The following is a 20,135-nucleotide window of genomic DNA, read 5'->3' on the forward strand; positions in this document are numbered from 1 at the left end:
CAACTCAGATCCTCCGGGGGAAATAGACAAGGTCGATGACAGCCCCAGGTCAGCGTGATCAGTGCCTGGGAGAGGAAAGGTGGGCAGCTGCTGGAGCCTGAGAAGGACTTGGCGGCAGCTCACTGTGTGTGAGCTGGCCTGGAACTGCCCGCCCAGCCGGGGAGAGGGTCACCGGCCACGGCCACAAGCCATCCAGAGGTCTGCTCCTGTGGCAGGGAGCGGTGCAGAGGCAAATGGCTTCTACCTGACCAACAAGCACTGGCCGGGGGCAGGCACCCTTGGCCTGTGAGTGCCCAGAGGAGGCGCCAAGTCCTGGTGAATCGTCCCCAATCCTCCAGGCGGCCAGCAGGAGGCAAGAGCTTAGAAAGAAAAGCTATCGGCAGGTTGAAGATCAGGCCAAAGACCCAGGAAGTAAAAGTGTTCCATGGGACCTGGAGCCCTTGAACATGCCCATCCAGGTTGATGCAGAGACTTGGAGGAGGTGGACAGGGGTCCCCCAAGGAGGGGATGGGCCGGGAGGCCAGACAGGCACAGGGAGGGCAGCTGGGCTGGGCTCCATTGGTGCTCCCACCCAAGGGCAGTATGTGTGTTCCCCAGCCCTGGCTGTGGGCCCACCACTGGCAGGTCGGGGGTGCAGCCCCCAGGTCAGCGTCCCTCTGTGGGCTCCTCAGTCACTCAGCCCTCCAGAGAGTGGCCCCAGCAAGGCCAGGGACCCCAGGAACACAAGACAGAGGGCTGTGCGAGGGTCTCCCCAGATGGCCCTGCTCAGCCCCCAGCCTCTCAGGAAGCCCCCCTGCTCCCTCCAGGAAGGCCAGGTCCCACCTGCCCACAGCATCTTCTGGTACCAGGGCACCCTGCTCCCTTTGGGCCAGGGAGGGGCCCTGGAAGCACACCTGTGATTTCTTAGAGTTGGCCTTTAGTCCTGCTGTGGGGCCTGGCACTGGCCTCGTCCCTCCACAGGCCAAGCAGGAGGACAGGGATCTGTCACACGACTGAGCCCGTCTGAGACGCTTGCCCAGAAACTTCAAATGCAAACTTAGTAATTTAACGTGCTGAATAATCCAGTCTCCAGTGCTGGCACCATCCACATTGCCGAGTTCCTGCCGGGTGTCATAGTATTTGAAAGGAAATAGCGCGTGACAAGCACAAGCAAAGCGAGATGAGAAATCTGGTTGCTCAGCAGAGCTGGGGTGGGAACGCAGCCCTGAATGGAGGAGATGTCTCCTCACCCACCAGGAACCACCAGGCACCTCCGCATGCCACTGGGCCCCTGCCACCACCAGGCGAGAAAAGTCCAGTATCTAGGGCCCAGCTGGCCAGAGGTCAGCGCCTGTGAGCGTGTCCGTGGGGGCTTCTAGGAGCAGAGCCAGAGGTGCTGCTCCAGCCTGGGGTGGACTGCTGGTGCCTCGGACGCTGTCCTGTGGCCCTGGGATCTACAGTGCCCAGGTCACATGGTGTCCAGGTCACACGGTGCCTGGGCAATATGCTTCTTTTTTCTTTTTTTTTTTTTTTTTTGAGACAGAGTCTCACTGTGTTGCCCGGGCTAGTGTGCCGTGGCGTCATCTTAGCTCACAGCAACCTCAAACTCCTAGGCTCAAGCCATCCTCCTGCCTCAGCCTCCCAAGTAGCTGGGACTACAGGCATGCGCCACCATGCCCGGCTAGTTTTTTCTATACATTTTTAGTTGTCCAATTAATTTCTTTCGATTTTTAGTAGAGATGGGGTCTCGCTCTTGCTCAGGCTGGTTTCGAACTCCTGAGCTCCAACAATCCGCCCGCCTCGGCCTCCCAGAGAGCTAGGATTATAGGCGTGAGCCACCGCGCCCGGCCCGGCAATATGCTTCTGAAGGCACCATCCAGCAGGAAGTGTATGGCTACTGGCCAGGGCCATACCCCACCTCACTGCAGACCCAGACCTGGCAGGCCGGCCCCAGGTGCTCTTAGCCCGGCCCTGGGGTCAGCAGGCCTGACACCTTCATACCAGAAGGTCTCTTCTCCACTGCTGCACTGAGACAGGACCTGTCCCAAGGGAATGAGAGGGGTGTCCTGCTGAGCGAATACCTTGGGGCATCTCCAAGCCAGTCTGCTGGTGTTTAGTCTTGGGCCGGAGTAGGGGGCTCAGGGCTCTGCTCCCAGCTGAGCTCTCGCCTCAAGTTGGTCTCAGTCTTGCAATCAACAGGGCAGCTTTGGGCAACCCTGTGACTGTGGGCGACGCAGCCCTGAGGGACCGTGCACCTTATCTTCCCTGAAGCTCAGGGCCGGGTGGCTCAGCCAGGTGGCCATTGACCATGGCTGGAGAGTACCTCCCAGGCTGAGCAGGGACCCAGTCCTGGGGCACCCACTTCCCAGGACAGGGCCCTTCAGCTGCAGGGGGAGGGGCCCCAGGCTTCTGACCATATACTTAGTGTGGGGTGAGGGATGAGGGGCAAGGGCTGTGGGGTGAAGGGCAAGGGGTGAAGGGTGAGGGGTGTGGGGTGAAGTGGGGGTGGGGGGTGGGGTGTGAGTGAGGGGTGTGAGGTGTTGGGTGTGGGTGAGGGGTGAGGAGTGGGGTGAGGAGTGTGGGGGATGGGTGAGGGGTGGGGTGAGGGGTGAGGGGCGTGGGGTGTGGGAGTGGAGAGACCATGGGACACATGGCTGGGGCCCAGGGGTCACATCTGGCTGGGTGGTGAGCACAGTCTGTGTTGCTGGGATTTGGGGGGGCCAAGCCGAGTGTCCCAGGCTGAGTGGAGACCCCTGAGCTACCAGCCATGGGGAGGAGGGAGTCCCCAGAGGACTCTGGCCAGACATCTGCAGGCCTGGGGCCCAGGAGGACCTCAAGTGCTGTGGCGGGCTCGTCCCCTCCTCTGATTCCAGGCTCAGGTCTGTGGGGGCAGGGAGAGGGCAGAGCGGGAGAGCTGGTCAAAGCCGTGCTCGATGACCAGTGGCCTTCCTTCTTCCTCCCTCTCCTCTGGTGACACTAGAGTGGGCCTCGCCACGCGTGGGTGTTGTGGGGAGTGTTCTGCGCCCAGGTGGCAGGAGAAGAAGCTATCCTGGCCCCTCCAGGACACTTGGGACCCCTCAGGAAGCCTGCTGTGCTCACCTAGGGGAGGGTGCCCCAGCTCAGCTGGGTCCTCCTTGGTGTCCTGGGCTCATCGCAGTGGCTAAATTGAGTCCCTGCAAGCTGTCCCTGGAGGGCCAAGCTGGGGGTCCCGAGGCAGTGTGGGGTGGGCAAAGGATGGCAGTGAACAGTCGGTGCAGGGGCACTGCACAGGACAGAGGTCGCTGTAGCTGTGCAAACAGCGAGAGGCCGCCCCACTGAGCAGAGGGCGTCTGGTGTTCAGTGAGGGCACCTTGGCATCTGGAAATCAGCCAAGTGGGAGTATTTACACCCCAGGACTCAGCAAACACTACAAACCAGAGCTTGCTTTCTTTAACATCTTTTCTGATGGCTCCGCCTGGGCTGGGGGGCCCACACGCGAGTGCACAGCCGCGGCCTGCGCTCACGAGAGAGCAGGGGCCCTGTCCGTTCTGCCTGCAGGAGCCTTTGGAGAAGCTGCAGTTGACGTGGGCCCAGCAGCCTCTGTCCCTCCCACCGCCCACCATCCGCCTTTGGGCAGGAGTGACCCAGCCCTGCCCATCCCCTATTCATTCATTCACCCATTCATTAATTCATCCATTCACACATGCAGTTGTGTCCAGACACCGTGGGAAAGGTGGGCAAGGCCACATCTTCACAAAGCTCGTGCTGGAAGAAGGCAGGAAGGACCCTGGAGGATGGCAATAAGCGCCCGCAGGGACTGAAGCCTAGTGAAGAGAGAGCAGCCAGGCGGTGACCAAGCCAGGCCCTAGAAGACGTTTGCACCTCAGTCTGAGTGACTGAATGTCACCCAGACAAGTCCCAGGAAACCAGCAGGAACCGCATTCCACGCAGTGGGAGGATGTTCCAGGCATGCGAGTGCGGTGGAGGTGTGCCTGCCCCAGGTCCTCACATGGCGTGACAGGGTGCCTGTGAGCCCACACTGCCTCCGCCATGCTGCAGAAACTTCTAGAGGTGTAATTCCTACCCCTGTGCCAACGGTGACGCTGGTGTGTCCCAGAGAGGTGAGACCTTAGCCCAGCCTTACACGACTGGCCCTAAACGAAGGATGTCTCAGTACAGTGGGCCCCAGAAAGGAAACGGTAATTATTGAATTAAGTTGACATAACCAGCTCCAGGAACAAATGCTCCTTTTTGTAGCATGTCCCAAGTTCCCAGCAGTAAGATGTGCTGACTGAAACTTTGTGCTGTAACTTTCTGTTGCACTGATGCATTCCCCAGGCACGGCGGAGCGTCCTTGCAGCCACGAGATAACTACAGAGCTTCATACCACCTGTTTGCTCAGAGAAGACAAGATAAGTGACACCCCACCACAGGTTGTGCCCAAGGACCCACCAAGCAGCCTTGTCCCCACATCCCATTGGCACACAAGGCTGAAAGAATGACCACTATTAACCCCTAGCTCAGTATACTACTGAAATGCCTGCCCTGGGAGGGACTTAGCCACCATTCTTTGATCAGGGGATGCACGTACTGGCATGATCTCTCACTGCACTTGCGTGCCCTGCGCTCCTTCCCAAACATGCCATGGTGCTCACGCCCCTCATGCATTATTCATTTCGCCTGCAGAAAAACCCCCTGAGCCTGTTGGTCGGGGAGGCAGGCTTGAGGCAGTCCCTTCCTCCCACCTCCCAATTGATGCGTCATCTGCACAAACTCTTTTCTTCCTTGACATCCTCGTTGTCTCTGTAGTTTGCTTTCTGTGGGTCAGGCAACAGAGCACCCCCCACGTGGGGTCGTTAACACCATGGGTCAGACCCGTGTTGGGAGTCCATCCAGGAGAAGGCGCATCTTGGGGGCTTCCAGCAGGTTCTGGCTTCAGGCCTGAGAAGGGATCTGCCCAGCCCTGGGGACCATGCCCACCCTCAGCTCCGAGGTCTGCCGGCCAGAGCCCAGCAGGCCCAGGAGGACAGGCTCAGAGCACCCCCAGCCCCTCTGCTGATGCGTGGCTGCCTGTCCACTCAGCCACCAGGCAGCCTGACAGGGCACACGACCCCTTGTGAAGAGACGCCGCTCTGAACGCCGGAGAGTGGTGTCCCTGGGCCAGGGGACCCAGCCATGGGATCGGTCTGCTTTGGGGAGTCCAATTTGTCTGCCCAGGACCAACTGATGCCAGGACAGAGCCTGGCCCAGGAGCTGGACTGGGGCAGAGAGACAAGGCTGCCAGGCCCTGCCTGGGACCGCCCAGCCAGGGGGGACACGACGCCCAGGCCTGCACTGCCTGAGGCTCCCAGATAGCATCCACTGCCCTCCCGTGGCTGCCTTTCTGGCCCATCAGTGATGCGTGGAGATGCGGGGCCAAACCTTGCCTGCCACTACACCGGACACCTCTCTGCGACACGGCTGGCCCGCTCCAGCCCCAGTGGAAAGGAGGTTTTGAAAACTGAGATCCCTGTTTGTCCTCAGTCCCCTGGGGATGGCGGGTGCCTGCAGCTTTGCTGGGGCCAGCTGTCAGTCGGACTCTGCTACTTCAGGGAACAGGTGACAAAGGCTACAAAAACCCGTAGTTCAGATTTTCCACCTAAAATTGAGGTGTCAAATGAACCAATACTGTGATGTCTGTGTCAGGCCGCAGGGCTGAGGTTCCCTTGACTCATTTTCCACCGACAAGTCACCCCACAGTGGGGCTGCCCCTCCACTCACCAACACATCCACCGTGCAGGGACGCTGGGCCCGACGGTCAGCTCCTGGGCAGCCTGGCCACGCACCCTCCCCAGCCTTGGCTCTCGGGTGGGGCTGCTCTCTCTGCACTGGCAGGTGAGCCCCAGGCACCTGTCTCTGGTGGGAGGTCACCACCCAAGGCCCTTCTCAGGCCTTACTTGCCCTCCTCTGGGCATGTCCTGCCTGTCTCCCTTGCCTCCCGGTGCTTAGCCCCACACACGGCCATGCTGGCCACGCGGGAGGCTGCGGTGCCAAGCAGGGGATGCGGGTGGAGGTTGGGCTCTGGTGGGGAGGGACCCACAGAGAGAGGCAGGGAGCAGAGGAGTGGCCACCAGGGCCAGACCACCTAGACTCGGGTGTGGACACTGCTGTGCAGGGCCTGGGTGGGTCTCCCCTCCCCCCCTCGAGTTCCCCAGAACAGGGGATGATAACAGAAGCCCCTCCCTAGGTGTGTGACTGCAGGGCCTGAGGGGTCTGTGTCCCAGGCAGGTCAGAGGGTCCCCTGGGGGCCAGAGACGGTGGAGCTGAGGGACCCTCCTGTGGAGTCCCCCATGTGTGGAGGGACAAGATGGATGAGGACACACACAGAAGACTATCGCAAGAATCTCTAGTGGAAAGCTCCGAGTTGAGGCTGAGAAGCCTCCAGAACGGCTCTGAAGAGCGGAGGGTGCAGAGCCAGGGTGGGTGCTCCAATGCGCGCTGGGCAGTGGCAGGGAGAGGGCAGGCAGGGTGCCACTGTCCAGGGCAGTCCGGCCAACCCCACCCTTCTCCCTACCCAACTCCTGCCCAGGGCAGCTCAGGGCTGTCCTGTCCCGCAGCCTGGGAGTCCCAAGACAGCCCCCAGACCCTCAGGCACCCACCGTGGCTCCCTGGGAGAAAGCTGAGACCTCAGCTGCTGCTGGTGGTGGGCACAGGCTGCCGGGGGCGGGGCAGGCGTGGAGGGGGCCCCAGGACCGCCAGGAGCCGCTGGCGGGATTATGGGCGGTGCCCGGCCTGCAGGTTCATGATGAGAAAACCCCAAACCTACACCAGAAGGCAGCAGCCTTTCTGCCTTTCATGGTCCTTTCCTGACAGCGAATGACTCACCAGCCGAGGCTGGGAAGGCGCTGCTGAGAGGCTGCGGTGGGTGGACAGAGGCCGCTGGGCGCCTCTCAGAGCCTCAGAGCCACGGGCGGGCGTTGAGGCTGGCTGTGGGCTCTGCAGAGGGAATGTCCCCAGCTCACAACACCCAGGCCACCCCGCCCACGGGCCCCTTGGGACAACCCAGAGCCCAGGACAGCTTTGGCAGCTCCTGATCTTCCCCAGATCTTTCCCTCCTTCCTCGCTGTGTTCTGCGCTGAGACTGTGCCACCTCAAGCCAGCCAGCGCCTGTGGGAAGAAGAGTGGACGGTGACAAATGCCCCTCAGGTCCGTGTGGAGGCCTGGCGCTGGGAGGCTCCGGTGCACACCGCGTTCACAGCGGCCAGAAGCGAAGCAGCCCAAGTGCCCACCGGCAGAGGAGTGGACACACGAATCGTGGTCCCTCCACGCAAGGGGCATCACTCAGCCTTAGAAAGGAATGAAGCTCGGACGCTGGCTACGATGTGGATGAACCTCAAAAACACAATGCTCAGCAAAAGAGCCAGACACCAAAGGCCACATCTGGTGTGATTCTGTTTAGCTGAAATGTCCGGAACAGGCACATCCACAGACGGAGGCCAGGCCGGTGGGGCGGGGCTGGGGAGGGGTGGCAGTGGGACGGGTCTCCTTCTGAGGTGACCAAATGTTCTGGAACTAGAGAAAGGCGGTTGTACAACGCCAGGAATGCACTTGATGCCCCTGAAAGGCACACTTGAAAATGGTCCATTTTGTGCCACGTGAATCTCATTTCAATACTAAGAAAATACAATCCTCTTAGGGCCTCCGCTAGGAAAGAAATCTGAATGGATTTGTTAACCACGTTCTGAGCCGCCCCGACTGCAATGAATACCAGCGTGCTCTTCAACAATTAACAGAAACAATGGAGTGGACCTGATGTCCCCGCAGGGAAGGCCCTGCGCAGGCGGCACCTTCCCCGAATGTGTGTCCAGGAACAGGTGCCGCGACAGGAAGGCCAGGCCGCCCTGGCATGTGGTGTGGCCGTGGGAGGCCGTGCCACTCTTGGGCCTGACCTCCCTCGCCAGCAGGGGCCTCCCTGGGCAGGGCCACCCCCGCATCCTCTGCCCACACCAGTGTCTCCTGCGAAGTCCATCAGCCACAGCCATCCACCGCAGCAGGAGGCCGAATGTCCCCATCCCATCAGTGAGCCTCAGGCCCAACTGTCCTCCCTCCACTCAGTCCCAGTCAGGGCCCATCCCCTCTGCTCCTGGTGCCCACAAGCCTGGCCCCGAATGTCCCCAGCTCCACCCCAGCTGGGCAGGGGACCAGGACGGTCCAGCACCTGAAGGGGCACGCGGAGGCCGAGGACGCAGCAGGCAACTGCTGCAGTGAAAATCCCCCAGCACAGGGTGGCCTGGGCCCCCACAGCCATTTCATTGTGAGTGAGCTATAGTTTAGCCACCAGCTGTTTGGGCCACACTCCCAGCTCACCATTGTCCACAGACTGACCAGTGCCATCTCTGTCCTCCTGGCAGGAGGGGGCTTAGGAGCAGAGCCCTGTGGCCCACCATTTTAGACTCCCCTTCCTGCCCGCTGCTGCTCCCTGTGGACCTGGGAAGGACTGGCCGGGCTGGGCTCTGGGAGTGACCTCTTCCCTGAATCTGTCTTCTGTGCCTTGTCCTTAGCACGCAGCTCCCTCCTTCTCAGCCAAGCGCTGCCCGTCCTCCTGCAGGAAGCCTCCCCTGATGGCCTCCTGCCGCGGGGCTGGGAGAAGGGTGAACCTGGGCAGTGGGCAGGATGACAAGATGGCCACGTGGGGCCCGGAGGATGGTCAGACGTGGGTGGAGGAGGCCAAGCCCAGACGGGGCTGCATGGACAACGTCTGAGGTGGGGGGACGGCAGCACATGTGTGTGTTCCTGTGAGCCAGAACTCATGTCCTTGCTGTGTCCCCTGGTGTTTATCACATTCACCACAGCACTGCAACCCTGCCAGGTAGCACTGGACTGGACAGCTGGGCCCTGGGTGAGGGCTGCAAAGCAGAGACCTCTGGGGTCCACCCACACCCACTTGTGGGTCTGAGACAGCTTCACTGAGGGGTGGACAGTCCCTCCTGGGCTCTAGGATGTCCTGACCCCGTGCAGGTCCTGTCAGGTGCTGTTGGGTGTAGAGAGTGCCCCTGAGCAGCAGCACAGAGCGAGGGCGGAGGTGGCAGCACCCAGCCAGGGCTGAGTCGGGACTGTCCATCCTGGGCTGGAGCCTTGCATGGGGCCCAGCACGCATGGGTACCCAGTGGGTATTTAGTGAGCAAAGGAGTATTTGTTAGTTCCCACAGATGGGCATTTGATAGGAATCAGGCAGGGACCGAATCCAAAGCTGTTTTCTGTGTTGGAGCCACAGACGTGGGTCTCAGGCCTGCCACCACCGAAGGCCCCACCCTGAAGCCACGTGCAGGGGTGCAGCGGGTCTCTGAGGCAGCGGGAGGAAGGCGACCACACCCCAAAGAGCTGCCAGAATCACCCAACAGGTGCCAGCAGAAATGGGAGGAGCACCTGCGGAGGAGCATCTGAGGGAGATCCTGGTACGGCCGGCAGATGCTCCCTCAAGGTCTAAGCTTGTGGGGCTGGATGAACAGGCTTTCACTACTTTGGGGACACTTGGGGACACTTTCTCAAGGCGCTAGATTTAATACCAGCCAGGGATCCCAGGGAAGGCAACTCCTGGCTGTCTGGGAAGAAGGCAGGATGGTGGACATATTGTGTGGGCCCAGCTCCCCCATGCAGGGGACACTGGCGGCTGAGGCTGTGGGGAGTGGGCTGGGAGGGGCCCTGAATTGCAGGAAGGGGTGGGGCATCCTCTCCAAGCCAGGGGATTGGTGGGGGGGCTCAAAGGCTGGGCTCCAACAGGGGGACAATGGGGCTCCTGGGGAAAAGAGGCAGGAACCTCAGTCACCATGACAACGGCAAGGCCAGGCAACAGTCAGGGGCAGTGGAGACGGGCCGTGGATGGGCTGCCCAGGGCTGCCTCGCATCTGCGGCCAGGGGCTCGGGCTGCCCACGAGACACACCCTGGGCCAGTTCCCAAGCCTGAGCTGATGTCCAGCCTGGAGCCCCGGCCTGAGGAAGGCCCTACGGTGCCGGGCATGGTCCACTGTGATGCACCTAGCCCCTTAGGGCCCCTGAGGGTCTTAGCTCGGTGATTGTGCACAGGGACAGCTAGGCACGGGTCTGGGTTGTCAATGACCCCAGAGACACTGAGAGCCATCCAGCCCCACCCGCCAGAGTCGAGAGTCTGAGGATCTGGGTCATCCCCCACCCCCGAGGGAGTTGTGGGCACAGATGAGCTTGGTCATTAGTGGGAACCACATGGCAGGAGGCCAGTGAAACTGCTGGGCCACGCCTACCCCATGTTAGTAAATCAAAACCAACATCCTCTCCTGGTGGGGTGTGGAGACGGCTCCATGTTCAAGACCTAAAGGAGGCTGCACCGGCCTGGACCCGCAGAACCTGGTGGGTCTGAGGTCTCCACAAAGGGGAAGCTCCGTGTAGGGCTCTGACACTCCTGCCCCGAGGCCTTGGCCCCAGAGGAGAGTGGGGGTTTAGGCACACACAAGTGACCTCCAGACCCACGGGGGATTGGGTGGGTGGTGGAGGGGGCCGAGCCACAGCCCTGAGCTCACCTGCAGTGGGGAGCGTAGCTCACTAGCCCCCTCTCCTGAGGCCCCCAGGAACCTTGTGGGGGCTGCTCCTGGGGGCTGCACGGTGCCAGGGTGGGCTGTGGTGGCTGTGAGAATGCTCCCACCAGGGCCACACCTCCCCCAATGGACACAGACTGCACTGCAGCGATGCACATGCCCACCCACGTCCCTCCCTCTCCTTCTGGGGTCAGGCCCACACGTCCAGTCGCCTCCCCACCTTTCCTCACAGACGTGTCCCCAGAAAATCTCTTGCACATAGAATCCTGCCTGGGCATTTGTTTCCTGGAGGACCTAGATGGACACAGCAGGGAGAGGCCTGAGAGGGAAGGTTTGGGCCGGAGTGAGATGCCCGCCCACCAGCAGCCAGGGCCCTGACAGGTGGGGGGAAGTGGGCCAGTGGCCGACAGAGCTCTGGACCTCCCAGGCATTTGGCATCAAGCCCAGCTCCCCCCTGCTCCAGAAACCCACTGACCTCGGCATGCCCACAGAGGCCCATGAGCCATGGCTGGGCCCCAGAGCAGTAAGTGCTGGCCCCAGGAGCTCTCAACAAACTGCATTTGGACTTAGTCCACGGCACGGGGGGAAAAGGAGGGAGAGAGAGGAGGTCTTTGCCATGACTGGCGGCCACGGAGCCAGGTCCCAGAGGCTGAGTCACTACCAGTCAGAGCCAGCTTCCCTCATGGGCAGCCACGCCGCAGCCCCAGCCAGCCATTTCTACACTTGTAGAAAGAGCCCTTTCTTAGGCTTCCTCTAATGCAACCAAACGGTGCGTGTCCTCTGTATTCAGCTGCTGTCTTTGAGCTCTGCGCATGTGCATTAGCCGTCCGCCCCTTTTCACTGTGAGTCCTGCCCCACTGGGTGGGTGTGCTGCAGTTTGTTCACATGTTCTCATTGAGGGACATCTGTGCTGTTCCCGGTTCGGTGTGGAGGCTAATGCGACCCCAACTTGGATGCTAATCCACCATGCTGGCTTCCGATGGAGCCCACCTGTGGGATTGCCTCTCAGCTCTCCACTACCTACGTTTCTTGTGCAAGAGCGCATACATACCCTAAATCCTGCCCTTGGTCCAAACAGCCTCGGTGTTATCACACAAATTACTGGCTGTGATGCACATAGCATTCTCGTCTTTTCCCCACAGAGCATGTGCACCCTTTCCCTATGGCACATGAGCCCTGGGCCTGGGGGTAAGAGCGCGGAGATTCATTCATCTGGCAGCCGCCCAAGGCCACGCTTCTGTTGGTAAATTCCCCAATACTGGCAAACTGGATGTGTCTGCCTCATTCTTTGGTTTCTCAACTCCTGCATTTGGGGGTCGCTTTGCATATACAGCCCTTTCATGAAACAGTTGGGTTATTTTGAATAAAGCTCTATGAACACTCATGTACAATTCAAGGACATATGTTTTTATTTCTCTTGAGTAGATATCTAGGAGTGAAATTAAGTCATATCATAAGTATATGTTTAACTTTAATTTTAAAGTTGCCAAACTGTTTTCCAATGGATTGCAGTGTTTTGTATTCTCACCAGAAGCCTGAGGGTTCCGGTTGCTTCATGTCCTCGCCAACACTTGGTATGGCTGGTCTTTTCAAGTGTAGCCATTCTAGTGAGTGTTAGGTGGTGTCTCATTGTGGCTTAAATTTGCATTTCCCTAGGTCTAAAGTTGTTGATCATCTTTTTATGTGTTTATTGGCATTTCTATACCTTCTTTTTTGAAATAAACATGAAATATTTTGCCCATTTTAAAAGTGGGCTGTTTGTGCTCTTACTCAGTTGTGACACTTCTTGACGTATTTCGGATGCAGATCTCTGCCGGGTACACACATTGCACATACAGTCGGCGCCCCGGATTGTCAGAACCAACAGCTGCAGATTCAACCAAGCTTGGATCAGAAACACAGTGTTCCTGCGAAGTGAGACCCGCGGATGTGCAGGATCCGCTTTCCGCGTCGTTGGGTCCTGCAGGGCTGACTGGGGGGCTCCAGCATCTGAGGGTTTGGACATCCATGGGCGTCCTGGAACCAACCTCCGTGGGCACCGAAGAGCAAATGTATTTTCTCTTAGTCTCTCGCTCGCCATTTGTCTTTCCTAATTGTGTCCTTTCAAGAACAGTTCTTGATTTTTATTAAGTACATCTTATTGATTTTTTCTTGAATGTCAAAATCCTATCTAAGAAATCTTTGCTACAATAAACTTGCAAAGATTTTCTCCTGTGTTTTCTTTTAGAAATTTTATAGTTTGGCTTTTACATTTTGGTCTACAATCCAGTTATTGTGTATACTAAGAGGTAAGGGCTTTCTTGCTGTGGGTGCCCAATTCAACTATTTGTTTTTTTTTTTTTTTCAACTATTTGTTGAAACAGATTTTCTTTCCCCATGGACTTCTTTGGGGCCTCTGCCAAAAATCAATACACTATGTATACAGGGGTCTACTCTGGACTCTGTGTTTTTATTTTGTTCCCTGGACCCATGAGCTTGTTCGAGACTACCGCATCTTCGCTCCTGTAGCTCTATAGTAAGTCTCAGAACTTCAACTTTGTCCTTCTTCAAAATGGTTTCACTTTTCTAGGTTTGTTACATTCCATACATTTTAGGATCAGATGGCCAGTTTCTATAGACAAGTCTGCTGGAATTTGATTGGAATTGCACTGAATGTATAGGCTGGTTTGGGGAGAACTGATATCCTCATATTATTGAGTTTTCTAATCCACGAATGTGCTATGCCCCTCCGTTTACTTAGTTATATTTAAATTTCAGCAAAATTTGCAGTTTTTTTAATTTTTATTTTTGCAACAATAATTTTTATGAATAAATAGATTTTACAGATATTTGTGAAAGTTATCTGGAAATTTTTCATGGTTTTGATGCCGCCATAAATGGTATATTTTATTTCAATTTCCAACTGTTCACTACTATTATATAGAGATAAAACTGATTTTTGATATTGACCTTATATCCTGTAGCTTTGCTAAACTGGCTTATTAGTTCTAGGTGCTTTATTTTGTAGTTTCCTCAGGGCTTTCTATATACCTACTTGTTGCATTGCATGTATGTAAAGACAGTTTTACTTCTCCTTTCCAGTTTTTGTGCCTTTCCCCCCATTATTGGCCTGGATTGGCCCTCAGTACAATGCTGAAAAGATGATGAGATGGACGTCCCTGCCTTTTTCTTAGGGAAAGCCTCTGGTCTTTCACCGTTAAGTGTGGTGGTTGCTGTGTTTATTTCAAAGGTGTCCTTTGTTGGGTTGAGGAAGTTCCCTTCTATCCTTAGTTTGCTATGAGCTTTTGTCTTTATTTTGTGTTACTATAACAGAATACCAGAAGCTGCGTAATATATAAAGAAAATAGATTTATTCTGGGGGCTGGGAAGTTCAAGATTGGGAGGCTGTCTCTGATGAGAAAGCAGAAGGGGAACAGGTGTGCGCAGAGACCACACAGCGAGAAGGAAGCCAGGCTTCGTGACAAGACCCTCTCTCAGGATGTACTCTGTCCTCCTCCCTCCCTCCCTTGGGGGTCTTTGATCTATTCAGGATGGACCTGCCCCTAGACACCACCACAATGGGGAATCAAACTCAGCATGAGTTTTGTGGGGTCAAACCATATCCAAACCAGCAGTTTTTATCATGAATAGTTAAATTTTGTAAAATGCTTTGTCTGCATCTATCGAGATGATCTTACGGGTTTTCTCCTTTATTCTATTATTGTGGTGAGTTACATTGACTCATTTTTTCCATGTTTATACATTTTATCTTGTCATTAATCTTATAGTTTCCAGGCAAAACATTATTTTCCATGGACTCATTTTTGAACATTAAGTGAGCATTGCATTCCTGGGATATATATACTCCCTACCTCCTATATATTGTTGGATCAACTTTTATCATATTTTATTAAGAATTTTTGTGTCTATGTTAATTCATGAGGAATATTGGTCTGTAGGTTTCCTTCTAACATGTTTAGTTTTCATATTACTGGAAGTCTGGCTTCATAGCATAAGTTGGGAGATGTGTCCTCCTCCTCCATTTTCTGAGAGAGTTGGTGTAGGACTGGTATTACTTCTTCCTTAAATGTTTGATACATTTCACAAGTAAAACTGTCTGCAGTTTTTTGTCTTTGTTTTTGCTGGGTTTTTTTTTTTTTGAGAAGCTTTTCAATTACTAATTCAATTTCTTTATTTGATATAGGCCTATTCTGAGTTTTCAAAATTCTTTATAAGTTGGTTTTGGTAATTTGTGTCTTTCAAGGAATCGTTCAGTTCATCTAAGTTGTTAAAATGTTTGGCATAAAGTTGTTCACAATATCCCTTACTATCCTTTTAATATCTGCATGTTCCGCTGTGATCGGTCCCCATTCATTCTCAACATCGGTAATTTGCGTCTTCTTTCTTTTTCTCTTGAGGGGTCTACTTAGAAACCTATCCATTTTATTGATCTTTTCAAAAAACAAACTCTGGGTTCATTGATTTTTTCCCCTATTATTTTTTTACTCCATCGATGTATACTCTCACTTATCTTTATTTCCTTCCTCCAACCTACTTTGGGCTTAATTTACTCTTGACTTCTGGCCTTTCTTCTTTTCTAATGTAAGTAATTAAAGCTATGCTTTTTGCTCTAAGCACTGCTTTGTCACAAATTTTGACACGTTGATGTTTATTTTCATTCAGTTCAAAATAGTCCTTTCTATTTTTTTTTTTTTTTTTGAGACAGAGTCTTGCTCTGTCACGCTAGAGTGCAGTGGCGTCAGCCTAGCTCAACAGCTCAACCTCAAACTCCTGGGCTCGAGCAATCCTCCTGCCTCAGCCTCCCGAGGAGCTGGGACTACAAGAGTGTACCACCATGCCCGGCTAATTTTTCTATTTTTAGTAGAGATAGGGTCTCACTCTTGCTCAGGCTGGTCTCCAACTCCTGACCTCAAGTGATCCTCCCACCTCGGCCTCCCAGAGTGCTAGGATTACAGACGTGAGCCACTGCGCTTGGCCCAGTTCAAAATATTTCTAATTTCTTTGTGATTTCTTCTTTGACCCATGGGTTATTTTAGAAGTATGTTATTTAATTTTCAAATGTCTGATGGTGGTGTTTCAGATATATTGTTTTTTCTACAATTGAATTTTAATTTAATTCTCTTCTGGTCAGAGAACATGGTCTGCATTATTTCAATCTTTTTATATTTATTGAGATTTATTTTCTGACTCATAATATGGTCTATTGTTGAGAATGTTCCACATGCACTTAAAAAAGAATGATTGGCCAGGCATTGCGGTTCATACCTATAATCCCAGCACTTTGGGAGGCCCAGGCAGGAAGATTGCTTGAGGCCAGGTGTTTGGGACCAGGCTGGACAACATGGTGAGACCCCATCTCTACAAAAAAATAAAAATGAGATTAGCAAGAGTGATTTCTTTAATACTTTGATGGAGTATTCTATAAACATATATTAGGTCAAGTTTGTTATTCAAGTCTTTTATATATTTACTGATTTTTCTGTCTACTTGTCAATTACTGAATGAGGAGTATTGAGGTGGCCGGTTATAATTGTGGATTTATCTATTTCTCCTTTAAGTTTTGTCAGTTGTTGCTTTATCTATTTCAAAGCTCTGTTATTGTGTACATACATATTTGGGAATATTGTGTTTTCTGGATACATAGAACCCCGTATCATTGTGGAAAGCTCCTCTTTTTCTCTGTCAACCTTCCTTTTTCTGAAATCTGCTCAGTCTGATATTGACATGGCTATGCCAGCTTAACTAATGTCAGTGTCTGTGTGGTACATTATTTCCAGCTGGTCACACCTGCCGATATATGTCTTTATATTTAGGTGGCTTACGTGCACGGTACATAGCCGAATATTGCTCTTATCCATTCCGAAAACCTCTGCCTTTTAGCTGGAGTTTTTACATTTTAATGGAATTTATGTCTACCATCTTGATCACCTTGCTATTTGTTTTGTATTTTTCCATTTATTCTTTGTTCTTTATTCTTTTCTTGACTACTTTTGGAAGTCCTATATTTTAGGATTCCATATTTTTGTCCTCTGTCGTGTTATTAGTTCTGCCAAGTCTCTTTTTGTTTCATTTTTGTTCTTCTACGGTTTGTGATGTGCAGCTTTAATCATCTCCGCCAACCTTTGAACGATGTACCGCCTCTGTGTAAATATGAAGCTTACATAAGATTTCACTTTTATGTATGTCATAAACCCCACCATGCATTGTTACTGTTTTAGCTTTAACAATTATTTTACAAATAAATTCTAAAACTAGCAAAGGGTCTTTCATATTTACCCACGCATTCATATTCCTGGCTCTGATCCTCTCTTGTAGACAGAGTTTCCAGCTGGTATCGTTTTCATTCCCCGTGGACTGTGCAGCTCCCAGTTCCCATCCTCCTGCCTGGCTTTGTAGATTTCACACCATTCGTACACCTCTTGGTACTTAGCCACAAGGGGAGCCCATAGAAGATTTCTGGGGCTCCTTCTCCCAGAGTTCCCTACTCAGCGGGACCACCCTCCAGTGCCCCGGCAGCAAGCCAGGTGTTTGTGGGGGGGCTCCCTTCTCCAGGGACCCCTGCTCTCTACTACCTTTGGCCTGATGTCCGAAAGCAGCTGCTTTGCACATTCTGTCCGCTTGTCCAGCCTGGTCTCTGTCACTCCACCAAGGCTGGAAAAGTCTCGGCTGTGGCTTTTCTACAACATGCCTGGTGAGTGGCTGGACGACCCCCCTGAGGCTGTGATGTGGAGTCCAGCAGGGGCTGCTGCTCTCCTCACGGTTGACCCCAGGCATTGCAGTGCAGAGCAGGTGGCCGGGGGGGCATCCCCAGGTGCATTTTAATGGCAAAATCTAAAGCTTTTGTGAATCGAGGACAGCAGTGAGGTCTGAGCCTGAGGTGCAGTTCTGATCACTCTGTTTGGCTCAGGGAAGAGAAGTCGGGGTGCAGCCAGGGTCTTTGGTGGTGGCAGGCGAGGGGGCTGGCAGGCTGGATTCTGGGTGGGGCATTCCGTGTGGATGGACAAGAGTCCGCTCCCTCTGGCAGAAGCAGCATCTTCAGGCTGTTGCCCGCCAGTCGCTGTGCTTTTGCACAAACTCATCTGTAGCTCAGTCCCCAACCTGGCACCAGAGCTGTCATCCAAGATTGCCTCAGACAATGGGACTTCCGACAACAGGATGCTGGGGAACGCCCCTCCCTAGGAACTTAGACATCTCAGTGGAGCGCCCAGAGAGCTCCTCAAAGCACAACCATCCATGCATGTAACAGATGAACGCGGCCAGTTGCTGAGAATGACACCTCAGGTAAAGCCCAGTGGGAAGCTGGCCCGTGGCAGAATTTGGCTAGCAAACCTGTGGAGTGAGCCCACAGAGGAGCAAGCAGGGCTCAGGGCAGCCGACGGTGCTCTGTGCCCCAGAAATTTGTCCAAACCGACACAACACTGAGAAAATCGGTGTCATGATGGGAGGTCCCCAGCTACGCCTCGCTGTGCCCCAGGAGGTCCCCGGGTTTAGGGTCTGGCCTGGGGTGTTGACCCCAGCCTCTTCCAGGTCTGTAGGGTGGGCTCGGTGGGTAGAGGCGCGGGGGCTGCAGCCACTATGCAGGAGGGAGGACAGGCTCCTGGAGATGCCCGCAGAGGTGGAACTTGGGGCTCCACTGACATTCCTTAGTGCTCTGTCCTGTGGACACAGGCTCAGCCGGTGTATCGAACGTCAGCTCTTCTGCTTAAAGTGGCTTCCGTGCCCTGGACCTTGACTCCCTCATTACAGCCACACTGGTCTCTGGCAGTGACTCAACCCCGGCCCCCCAACTCCTCGGAGCCAAGTCCTCCCACCAATGGGCCCTTGTTCTGCCTCCTCCCTGGGGATGCCCACACCTGCCCAGCCAGCCTCTTCTCGGAGCCCTGGGGCTGCCTGGGGGCACCGGGAGGGGAGGTGACAGTGGCAGTCAGTGGCCTAAGGGTGACAGATGGCAGCTTCACCCACTAGGGTTCATTGTTGAGGGTCTGCAACCCAGCAAGATGACTTAGGATCACACACACGTTTGAGGAGTACAATTTCAGGAGATTTGGCGTGTGTGCTTGCCTGCAGAGCCATCTCCAAGGTCAAGAGAGTGAACACATCCAGCCCCTAAAGTTTCCTGGTGCTCCCTGGGACCCCCGCCCACCGCCCCAGACGGCCACTCATCTGCTTCCTCTCACTATAGCCTACCGCACATGCTCTGGGATGTTACACACATGGGTCACGCCACGTGCCTTCTTAGACCTGGCTCCTTCCTGTGAGCAGGACGCTTCATGTGGAGACAGCTGTGCTGGTGTGTCACCGCCCAGGCCGCTGCTGCCGAGCAGAAGTCCGCTGTCCAGCCACCTGTGCTGGACACGGGGCTGTTTCCGCGCGCAGGTCTGTGTGGACATGCGCTTCCGCTTGTCCTGGGCCACCTAGGAGTGGACTTGCTGGGTTGTGCAGTAAATTTCTATTTCACTCCTAGGAAACTGCCAAACTGTTTTCCAAAGTGGTTGCACCTTTTCAAAGCCCCCCAGCAGTGCACGGGGGGTGGGTTTCTCCACACACCCCACAACGGACGCTTGGTTTTGTTGGCCTTGCTGTAGCCATCCCAGCGGCTGTGAAGGCCTCTCTCTGGGGTTTCCATGCTTTTCTCCACGACCAATGGTTCTGTGCATCTTCTCATGGCCTCCGGCCATTTGTGTGTAGAGGAGGCGCAGAGACAGCACAGCATCCACCCGCAATGCTGTCAGGATGCAGTTCTCCCCAAGGGGAGCAATGCCACGCACAAGCTTTCCTTGGTTTTCATGAGTTAGAACTGCGCATCCGCATGGCAAAGCCAGGACAGAGTTGGTGCCCACGGGTAGGACTCAGCCAACAGCCCTGGGCCTTCGACAGCTGTCTGGGTAGTGACGTGTGCGCCTTCTCTGCACGCAAGCGTAGCTGCGTGTCTGCACGCTGAGCCGAGTGTCAGGGGTGGAATTCTGTGGCAGTGTGGCACGTGGCAGCCTTTGGGCTCACGCAGCTTGGAAGGGGTTTCTTGCGACCAGGGACAGAGACTGCCTTCCTCAGCTCCCCTGCTCCGTCCCCCACGATCTCACCAAGCCTGGACAGACGACCTCTGCCCTCTGCACACCACAGCCAGTGGCTCATGCCCCTGACAGAGCACGGGGTGTGGGGGGGCGTGGTGGGTTTACTTGCATGGGTGTGAGGGGCACAGGTCAGCGGGGAGAAGGGACTCGGCTCTCGGAATGAAGGTTGAGGAGTCCGAGGGATTTGGGGTTCCATATTCGAGCGTGGGGTGAGGGGGGATGCCAGAAGGGAGCAGTCAGAGATGCTCAAGCCAAGGCCTGAGCAGTGTCCTGCCTCCAGTCCGTCCCTGCCCCTCCCTGGCTCCAGGGCCCCCCAGGAGCCCACAGACCCTGAGGTCTCCACCCTAGCCCTGGGGCAGCTCTGCAGGGGTCCCCCACCCTAGGCAGGGGCCTGAGTCTGTAGTGCCGCCTGGGTTCAGCTGGGCCCTGAGCCAGAATCAGAGCGACTTTGATGTGAAAATCTCTGTGCCTATTTAGGTCGCTCATTATTTTTTAAGAGAGCTAAAAACAGCAGCAGATGCATAACAAACATGAAGCTGTTATTCTCTTTAAACGGAGA

This window comes from Propithecus coquereli, unplaced genomic scaffold, assembly GCF_000956105.1.
Source record: "Propithecus coquereli isolate 6110/MARCELLA unplaced genomic scaffold, Pcoq_1.0 Scaffold821, whole genome shotgun sequence".
Lineage (NCBI taxonomy): Eukaryota > Metazoa > Chordata > Mammalia > Primates > Indriidae > Propithecus > Propithecus coquereli.